Below are 8,937 nucleotides of genomic sequence, written 5' to 3'. Positions count from 1 at the left end.
CGGAGTACGAGGGTGTGGTGCCCTCGACAGCATGCTGACGTCCTGCCGCCCCGTCTTCAAGCCCCGCTTCCAGCGCCGCCATCGCCGTCCAGCCTTCGGACGGCCCCCGGGATGTTCTCTTGGTGTCTTCTGGCACCCGTAGCTCGCCTAGGCGCTCCTTTTGCCCTTTTCGCCTCCTTGACCTGCCTCCTGAAGAGAGGGACAGGAAAGGGATTACGGGCATCTTATCTTTTTAATTTGTAAGCCTTTGGGCCTTAGTTGTATCTAAAACTTGTAATCCTCTCTTTCATGTTTTTCATCCTCTATGGACTGTACCTGAGTGGGATGTTTTTTAATGAAAAGGGGGATGCTTGCCGGGTTATTTGTCTCGCGAGTTGAACCCACGCCAAGGAGCAAATCCTTGGTATCCCTCGGACAGACATTTCATCTCCCGGCAACAGGCCCTGCCGCCTTCCCACGTCGCTCGACCTTTCTCACGCCTTTGACGGAGGCGGGAACGAGGTGGGTGCGGTCTCCTCTTTTCATCCCTTTGCTGCCGCGACTACGACCAAACTTGGCCCCCGGGAACGAGCCCCAGGGCCTAGAGTTGAGGGAGCATGGCAGTTTTCGGGAAGAAACGCGGTTTCGCATTCCCCAGTCCATAAGAGGATGCATGATGAGGGATGAAAGACTTATCTGATATTGCAGCTCCCGGCAACTCTGGTTTGCCGTGGACGATTCTTGGCACTCGCAGCCCCCAGCGATACTGGCTTGCCGGGGCCCAGGTGCCGGCGCGCCCTTCTTCTCCTTTTCGTCCTGAAGCAGTCTGGCCAGGATATGCGAGCCCTGTGAACGAAAGAGAAGCAAAAGGACGGACACTCGACCTCTAGCATGCATGCTATAACCCCGGGGTGGAAGGCTTCGGGTACTCTTCCGACGAGGAACTCCAACCCAGCGCCAAGCTCACTCTGTTATTCAAAGGCGTGGCGGCGGCGCTCCAGCAACTCCGGGAACGGATCCCAAAGCAGTTGGCCGACGAGTCACGCTCGATTTGTGCCAGAGTTCCGGAGAAGGTGCTGGTGAAGGTGGCCTTCCGCAATCCGGGCCTCAACCTCACCAACGTCCTCAAGAGGCTGCCGGCGGACGCTGATCTTGACGCACTTAAGGCCCTCGTCGCACCCATTGTGGACAGGGTGAACGAGGTCAAAAGGGTTGACGGCGGTCGCGTAGATTAGGCCGTCCGTTTTCTTCTTTTCTTGTCACTGCCAGTCATGTCATGGGAACACTTTATTAGAGGCGCGACAAGTTATTTTTGTAATATAACTCTATCTTAGGCAAAAAATTGTTGTGTTACTTCCTTTACTCGACTCTTGGCTTTGTATGGCTCTGCCCTACGCTTTCTAGGGAAACTTCCGGTGCAGGCACCCTTGCCGCGAGCGCCGAGTGCGGAACTTCAGCAGCCTGCTGGCGGGGTCGCTACTGACAAGCAACCTTGTCACAACTAGTTGCAGCTCACTTAAGTTGTTGAGCGGACTCGAAACAAAGTAAGGGCGCTAGCGGCTCACTTAAGTTGCTGAGCGGACTCGAAGCAAAGTAAGGGCGCTAGCAGCTCACTTAAGTTGTTGAGCGGACTCAAAACAAAGTAAAGGCGCAACTAGCTACGAGTTGGTTCCTCCGCGCACAGGTTTTCCATACAAAGCACGGTCGTTCAAGGAAAATAACTCAAAAACTTAAAAAACTGATTGCTCAAGCTTTAGCAACTTAGCTTTTCTGTCGCCTGCTTCCCGGCAAGGAGAAACTTTCTTGAACGGCCTGGTCCACACCATTATCTTCTCCTTCCCCCCCCGGTAAACCTTGTGGGCGAGGGAACCTTCCTTCTTTTGAGAAAGAAACAGAGAAATAAAGTAATGATATGGAGCCTTGGGCTCGCTATTGCTTACCGGGGTCTGGTGCTGCACAAAGTGTCAGATAACATATGCGAAAAATGATTATAGCATAAAGAAAAACTGACAAGATGTGCGGGGCACATGAACTTTACTGGTGCACGGGGTCTGCGCCCGGCTTTGTACAAAGGATTACATGCAACAGCGGCAAGACTTGTACAAAAGGTGGTTGCCGAAAAAGCTTCCGGCAACCGCGCCCTACGGGTAAAACTTACGAAGATGTTCAATGTTCCAGGAGTTGCTCACCGGAATGCCATCTTCGGTCTCAAGGCGGACAGCGCCGGGCCTAGTGACTCGTTTCACCCGATAAGGGCCTTCCCACTTCGGCGTCAACTTGTTGGAATTCTTGGCGGACTGAACACGCCGAAGAACAAGGTCGCCTTCCTCGAAGCTCCTGGCTTTAACTTTGCGGCTATGATAGCGACGCAAAGCTTGCTGGTAGCGAGCGGCTCGCACAGCAGCCTGAAGACGGTCTTCCTCAAGGAGCAGCGCGTCGTCTTGCCGCAGCTGCTCTTGCTCAAGCTCATCATAAGCGAGCACTTGAGGTGACCCATATACGAGTTCCGTGGGGAGAACTGCCTCTGCTCCATAGACTAGAGCGAAAGGTGTCTGGCCAGTGGCTCGATTTGGTGTCGTTCTGATTGACCAAAGAACCACTGCAGCTCCTCGATCCAGTTCTTTCCGCACTTGTGCAGCCTGTCAAAAGTTCTGGTCTTGAGCCCGCGCAGCACTTCAGCATTTGCCCTCTCTGCTTGACCATTGCTTCTCGGATGAGCAACAGAAGCGAAGCAGCCCTTGGCGCCAGGGTCTTGGACGTACTGCATGATGGTGCGGCTCGTGAATTGCGTGCCGTTGTCGGTGATGATCCTGTTAGGGATCCCGAAACGGCAAACAATCGACCTGAAGAACTTGACTGCTGACTGTGCTGTCACCTTCCTCACTGGTTCCACTTCCAGCCACTTTGTGAACTTGTCGATTGCAATGTACAAGAACTCAAAGCCCCCGACAGCTCGGGGGAAGGGCCCGAGGATGTCGAGCCCCCAGACCGAAAATGGCCAGGATAAAGGGATCGTCTGGAGAGCTTGAGCTGGCTGGTGTATCTGTTTGGAATGGAACTGGCACGCTTCACACTTGGTTACTTGTGAAGTTGCATCCTGGAGGGCTATCGGCCAAAAGAAGCCTTGCCGGAATGCTTTGCCGGCAAGTGCTCTTGCGCCAATGTGGTGACCACATATGCCTCCATGTATCTCTGCCAACAGCTGTTGTCCATCTTCCCGGTGAATGCACTTCAATTTCACACCGTTGAGTCTTATTCTGTACAGTGTGTTGTCGACAAACTTGTACATACTTGACTGCCGGGCTACTCTTTTCGCTTCTTCTTGCTCTTCGGGAAGCTCTCCTGTCTGAAGGAAATGGACAATCTGCTGTGCCCATGCTGGAGCTTGTGGCTCGACAACAAGGACTAAAGGCGTATCTGCTGCTGCGGGAACATCCGCTTCTACGACAAGGACTTGTGGCCCTGCCGGAGCTTGATGTTCCCCGGCAAGCTTGCCGGAGCAAAACTTGTCGGGAGCGTCTGCTTCGACAGAACAAACCATAAGGTTTGCCGGAGCAGACTGCCCCTCAGCATCCTTGGTGTTGATCTTGGGGACTTTCTTGGCGGCGGCTTCGGGGAGCTCTGCCGGAAAGTAGTCACCGGAAACCAACTTCCTCTTCTTATTCTGTCCAGTTGATGGTGTCATGGATGGTTGAGTCAGCTTGAGCACAAAGATCCCTGGTTCCACAGGCAACTTTAGTGCTGCGCACTTTGACAGGCCGTCAGCAATATCATTCTGAGCTCTTGGGATATGCTCCATTTGTAGGCCGTCAAAGTGCTCTTCTAGCTTCCTCACTTCATCAACATATGCTTCCATCAACGGACTCTGGTAGTTCTTGTTCACTTGGCGGACGACAAGCTGTGAGTCACCCCTGACAATGAGCTTCTTGATCCCAAGGTCTGCTGCGATTCTGAGACCGGCAAGCAATCCTTCATACTCTGCAGTATTGTTGGTTGCTTGCTCTTTGGGAAAGTGCATCTGGACTACGTACTTGAGGTGCTCTCCGGTGGGTGCGACAAGCAGCACGCCTGCACCGGCGCCTTGCAGCGAGAAGGCACCATCAAAGTACATCAGCCACTCCTTGCTTGTCTCTTTGACGGGGATGCTTGTCTCTGGAATTTCTTCGTCTGGGGTTGGCGTCCACTCTGCTATGAACTCTGCCAATGCTCTGCTTTGGATAGTTGAAGTGCTCTCAAACTTGAGGCCAAAGCTTGACAGTTCCAGCGCCCACTCGACAATCCTGCCTGTTGCTTCTGGATTTTGCAGTATCCTTTTCAGCGGAAAGCGAGTGACGACTGTGATCTCATGTGCTTGGAAGTAATGGCGCAGCTTTCTCGAGGCCATGAGGAGGCCGAAAAGCAACTTCTGCACTCCAGAGTACCTTGATCTGGCTCCCTGCAGAAGGGAACTGACAAAGTAAACTGGGCGCTGCACCATTTTCTTCTGCACCTCCTTGCACGTCTGCGCAGATTCATCTTTGTCGGGACTAGAGCTTGTCGGAGAAGCCCCCTGCTTGTCACTGGATTCACTTGTCGCGGTTGCTGGCTCATCATCCGCCTCCCTCTCTGCTACTAACGCAGCACTAACCACTTGATTGGTTGCCGCTAGGTACAGCAGCAACTTCTCTTGTGGCTTAGGTGCGACAAGTATTGGAGTGGAGGACAGGTACCTCTTCAAGTCCTGTAGCGCGGCCTCCGCTTCCGGAGTCCATTTCATTGGACCTGCCTTTTTCAATATTTTGAAAAACGGCAGGGCGCGCTCAGCAGACTTAGAGATAAACCTGCTGAGAGCAGCCACGCAACCGGCAAGCCTTCGCACATCCTTGACGCGCTTCGGTGCTTCAATCTGCTCGATGGCCTTGATCTTGTCGGGGTTGGCTTCAATTCCCCGCTGAGACACAAAGAACCTGAGAAGCTTGCCAGAAGGGACTCCAAACACGCACTTCTCGGGGTTGAGCTTGAGGTTGATCTTGCGCAGATTTGCAAAAGTTTCTTCTAAATCTTGGATCAGGGTAGCCTTGTTCTTGCTCTTGACCACTATATCATCCATGTAGGCTTCCACATTTCTGTGTATCTGTGGCTCAAAAGCGACATGGACTACCCTTGCAAATGTTGAACCAGCATTCTTCAACCCAAAGGGCATCCGTACAAAACAGTATGTGCCGCAAGGGGTGATAAATGCGGTTTTTTCCTCATCCTCTTCTGCCATGAAGATTTGATGGTATCCTGAATATGCATCAAGAAATGAAAGCAAATCACATCCAGCTGTGGAGTCAACAATCTGGTCAATGCGCGGCAAGGGAAATGGATCTTTGGGACAAGCTTTATTAACATCAGTGAAGTCTATACAAAGCCTCCATTTCCCGTTCGCCTTGCGCACGACTACAGGATTGGCCAACCACGTGGGATGGAGCACTCCTCTGACAAGACCTGCTGCTTCCAACTTCTTGATTTCTTCTGCTATGAATTCTTGGTGCTCCACTGCCTGCTTTCTGACTCTCTGCTTGACAGGCCGCGCATGAGGACAGACGGCGAGGTGGTGCTCAATCACTTTCCTGGGAACACTGGGGATATCAGACGGTTGCCACGCAAACACATCGACATTCGCCCACAGGAAAGCAACGAGCACGCTTTCCTATTTGGGGTCAAGAGTGGCGCTGATGGTGAAGGTACCACCAGTGCCATCCTCCTTGGCGGACACCTTCTTGGTCTCAGGTGGAGCTGCCATTGCCTTCTTACACTTGCCGGTGGAGCTCGATGGTGCGTCCTCGACGGTAGCGCAGCACTCCGAAGAGGTGCGCTTGCCGGAGTGGGCATTAGAGCTCTTGCCGGACTTTGTCTTCTTCTTCCCCCCGGGAGCTTCAGCGGCAAGTGTGTTGTGATCAGCTGCGGCTGCTGCTTCCCGGTAGATCTTGTCGGCGCAGATAAGGGCATCCTTCTTGTCGCCGGGGACAGAGATGACACTTATCGGGCCTGGCATCTTGAGCATGTTATATGCATAGTGAGAGGCTGCCATAAACTTGGTGAGCGCTGGACGACCAAGGATCCCATTGTAAGGCAATGGAAAATCGGCAACGTCAAATGTGACCTTCTCAGTTTTGAAATTCAGCTCGCTGCCAAATGTGACCGGCAGCGTGATCTTCCCCTTCGGCTTGCTCCTTCCCGGGTTGATTCCTTGGAATGTGCCGGTCTCTTCGAGCTCGCTGTCAGGGATCTAGAGTTTCTGAAGGACCGCGGAGGAGATCAGATTCAAGCCGGCCCCACCGTCAACTAGCATCTTCGTGACCTTGAGGTTGCGGATAGTTGGTGAAACCAACATCGGCAAGCACCCGACCGCAGTTACGCGATCAGGATGATCCTCAATGTCGAAGATGATAGGCGTGCTGGACCATTTCAGAGGCTTGCGTGACTCTACGGATGGTTCCGCTGCATTCACTTCCCGCATCCACTGCGTGAGTTGGCGGTGCGAAGTATGCAGAGAGGCGCCACCGTCAATGCACAGGACCTCTGTGGCTTTCTGAAATTCCTGCTCGTCGGCCTCGTCATCATCCATGTCTTCATCATCGTCGTCGTCTTCATCCTTGTCGCGGCCACGGGGAGGCCTATCTCCTTGCCGCTGCTTGGCCTTGCCGCGGCGTCCTCCCCGGCCAGGGCGTTTCTTGCCAGCTCCTCCAGCACTTTCATGGGCCTTCTCCTTGTCGCGTCACTCGTATTCAGCTTTCTGCAGCTCAACGAGCTGCTCAACCTTCTTGCAACTCTGGAGATCGTGGCCCTTGGTGCGGTGGATCTTGCAATACTGCTTGCCGGAGCCGTCCTGCTTGTCGGCGGCCGCCACAGGCTGGGCCTCCTTGCCGGAGCCACCAGCTTTAGCTTCCTTGGCGCCACCTCCGTTGCCGGTGTGCTCGACAGCTAGCACTTCCTTGCCCTTTTTCCTTCTGTTGTTCCGCCGCCGGCCTTTCCTTGTCGGGGCGGCATCCTCACTGTCGGTTCCTCCTGCTCCTGTACTCTCTTCGGGGAGCCTCCTCCCCTCTTCAGCGCGTGCACACTTGTCGGCCAGGGCGTAAAGCTCGCTGACGTCTCTGATCTTACACATCGCCATCTCCTCCCTCATCCTTCGGTTTCGCATGTTCTGATGGAACACGCTGATGATCGCGGCGGGGTGGACGTCTGGGATGTTGTGCTGTACACGGCTGAATCTCTGAATGAACTTGCGCAGTGGCTCTCCTTCCTTCTGGGCGAGCAGATGAAGATCACTCTCTTGGCCATGTGGCTTGTGGCCGCCTGTAAAGGCGCCGACAAACTGATGGCATAAATCTGCCCAAGAGGAGATGGAATTGTCCGGCAAGTGCATGAGCCAGGACCTGACGTTGGGCTTGAGTACCAGCGGGAAGTAGTTGGCAAGGATCTTGTCGTCCCGTCCCCCGGCAGCCTGCACCGCAATGGTGTAGATGCTGAGGAACTCCAACGGATGCGTCTTGCCGTCGTACTTCTCCGGTACGTCTGGCTTGAAGTTCTTTGTGCTGGGCCACTGGACTTGCCGCAGCTCACGGGTGAACACAGGACAACCTACCGCGTACGGCAGATCGCCTGGTTCCCCTGGCGCATGCATGTCAACAGAGGGCCCAACGCGCTTGTCGGATTGACATCGCGCTTCTCTTCGGCGCTCGATGTGGGTTCGAGCATCTTCTTGTTGTCGTTCATGGAGAACTTGGCGCTGGTCGCGACGAGCTCGTGGGTCCGACGACGCGGTGGAGCCGCTGTCGGGGTGGACCCGGTGAGTCAGCGATTTTGGCCTTCGTAGTGGAGAGTGCATGGAAGTCGCACCTCCCCCGGTCTTGTTGCCATCGGCTCGCGTCCGGCTGTCCTGCCGCGGCAGCGAGGTGCTTGGTTGCCGCGCAGTGTCGCCGTTGGCGAAGCCGATGAGGCTCTGGATAGTGGCCCTCCATTCGTCGGTCTTGTCAGCCGTCGGAGGATAGTCTAGGAGCAGTTGAGCTCGCGCCAAGGCTTCTGCTGGAGTGGTGGGCGGCGGAGGTGAACGGTGCAAGGAGTGGGGCGTGCTCGGACTCCTAACCACGTTAGAAGGAGCAGTGCCCCGTCCAGGCGACCGTACTTCACTCGAGCCAGCATGTTGACGTGCATGTTGATCTTGAGCGCCATGAGAACCACCAGCTTGGTCTTGGCCCAGCGGACGTATGGCGCTGCGAACGCCATGACGCTGCTGGTCCCGCGCCTCCTGAGAGGGGCACGGTGCGCGCATGGACGCCGAGGTCTGTGCCGCCTTGTCCTTGGACTTGGCCGCACTGAGGGCTCCCTCGTCGACGCCCATTCTTCCGCCGGCGTCCACTCCACCACCCGTTTGCTCCGGAGGCGGTGAAAGCGACGCAGACGGAACAGCTGCCTCCGAATCCTTCTTCTTCGGTGGCATGTTGATGAAGACAATGAAGATTTAGCTCGCGTGTACGCCGGATCGGGTTCGCACAATCTCGACGCCCCCTACCTGGCGCGCCAAAGATGTCGGGGAAACTGATCCACGAACACCTATGGGGATCGGCGGACCGAGCCCCTTTCGATCCGGTGAGGGCGGAGGTTGAACAAAGAGCGGATCGAGGCAGTACACGCGAGCAGTTTTACCCAGCTTCGGGCCGCACGGATGCGTAAAACCCTACTGCTGCTTGTTTGATTGTATTGAATCCTTGCTCAGGAGCGATGGACGCTATCAGACTAAGTGTGGGAGTGTTTCTGGTGTTTCGAATGAGCCCCAACCTCCTCTACGTTGCGCTTGGGCCTCCTTTTATACTTTCAAGGGGTCACCGACAGGTGGCAACGTAGACTAGAAGGGTAAAAATGGAAACGGATGCGGTAGGTGCAACTACCGCTACTGTGGACACAGTGCACCCTACCTAACTCTGATGGCAGGGG

Source organism: Triticum dicoccoides, chromosome 6A (genome assembly GCF_002162155.2).
Source record: "Triticum dicoccoides isolate Atlit2015 ecotype Zavitan chromosome 6A, WEW_v2.0, whole genome shotgun sequence".
NCBI lineage: Eukaryota > Viridiplantae > Streptophyta > Magnoliopsida > Poales > Poaceae > Triticum > Triticum dicoccoides.
Note: the sequence above shows the minus strand (reverse complement) of the source record.